At 37.8% G+C, this 1,535-nt stretch overlaps 1 pseudogene; it reads right to left on the reverse strand.

The window, feature by feature from the left end:
* Window positions 1-614: 614 nt before the first annotated feature.
* LOC137752107 (destrin pseudogene) lies at window positions 615-1,100 on the reverse strand (annotated as a pseudogene).
* Between the last annotated feature and the right edge of the window lie 435 nt (window positions 1,101-1,535).

Raw genomic sequence — 1,535 nt, forward strand, 5'->3', positions numbered from 1 at the left:
ATTTGCTTCTATTTTAAAAAAATAATTTGTGTTTTTTCCTAATGATGGCTATCTAGGTTGCCTCCAACTCCCTACCTCTATAAGTAATGCTATATTGATAATCTTTAGCTATAACTCCTCATGGGCTTGTGGAATAGCGTCCCTGACCTGGTAATACTGAGATATGAGCTATATCTGAATTTTTTTCTGAATGGCTAAAACTATTTATACTTCTACCAACAATCCATCAGAATTCCCATTGTCCCATACCCTTACCAATGCTTCGTACTGTGTGACAATCTTTTTCATTCTAATTTCATGGGTATAAAGGGATCTCCCATTATTTTAGTTTAAGTTTCCCTAATGGTTAGTGAGGATAAACATTTCTACATTTCTAACCATTGAGGTTTTCCTCAGCTTATTCATATCCTTTTTGCGTGTTTTTTTTTTAAACTCTAGAGTTAGATTTTTTAGGGCCATTTGCACATGTTCATAGAACAGTTAGTGTACCCTAAAAAAATGACAAGACAGCTCCCCATCAGTGAGTCCCTGGCCTAAATGTATTTGCTTTACTTATATAGCAAGAGGATAACATTAAACATGGAAGCTTTCAATTTGTGACACCAAACAATGATCTATACAGGGCATCCTTCAAAAGCTACAATTAAGGATACACCTAGCTTGTCAGCAGTACACGTCCAGTTGAGGTCTTCTGGCCCATTTGCCTGACATTCGTGTTTTATGCCTTGAAATTTCTTTTTGATTGTATCCTTGGAGCTTGCATAGATCATTTTACATTTCAGAGGTGCTAGTTCTGGTGCCCACAAAAAAATCATCAACTCTTCTTTTCTGGATTCCTTTGTTTCGAAGCTTGCATCATACAAAGTATATAGCAACAGTCTTTTTCAGGAAGCATTTCCACAAAATGCTTGAAAGGATCAGTTATGGTTACACCAAAATCTCTTTGCCACCTTCTACAATGAGGCGCTTTTTGTCTACACTGAGACAAAAAATGACAGCCTTCATTCTTTTCTTGATTTCTTCTGGTGTGGAGCACTTCCAAACTTTCGTGTCATAAAAATGTGGCATACTTCATCAGCAACTTGCACTCCTGTGGCCATGTTCACTGTGGTGGTCGCAGAGCGCAGAGAGGGAGCTGGCTGGCGCCGCATGTTTCAATTGATTACCTACCATTGTCTTGTTGATTTGTACAAGTTCTTTGTACGGTCTAGTTAATAATTCCATCTTGGTTTTGGATGTCTTTCAGTCTGTCACATATCTGTTAACATTTTCCTTGATTTCACTGTGCAGACGCAAAAAAATCTTTTCATTCCTGAATTCAACAGACATGATGGAATCTTGAATGGCAGCAGCCAAGTGACAGTACATAATCACTAAAAATAAGATGGACTTGTTACCGTAATGGATGACAGAACAAAAGCAATCATCACAGCAGTCTTGCCCACGGAGATTGTCAGCATTAATTAATTATTTATGGTGTTCCTAGACTGGAATAGTTGGGCAGTGTATTAGTTTCTTAAGGCTGCTGTAACAAA

This window comes from Eschrichtius robustus, chromosome 18 (genome assembly GCF_028021215.1).
Source record: "Eschrichtius robustus isolate mEscRob2 chromosome 18, mEscRob2.pri, whole genome shotgun sequence".
NCBI lineage: Eukaryota > Metazoa > Chordata > Mammalia > Artiodactyla > Eschrichtiidae > Eschrichtius > Eschrichtius robustus.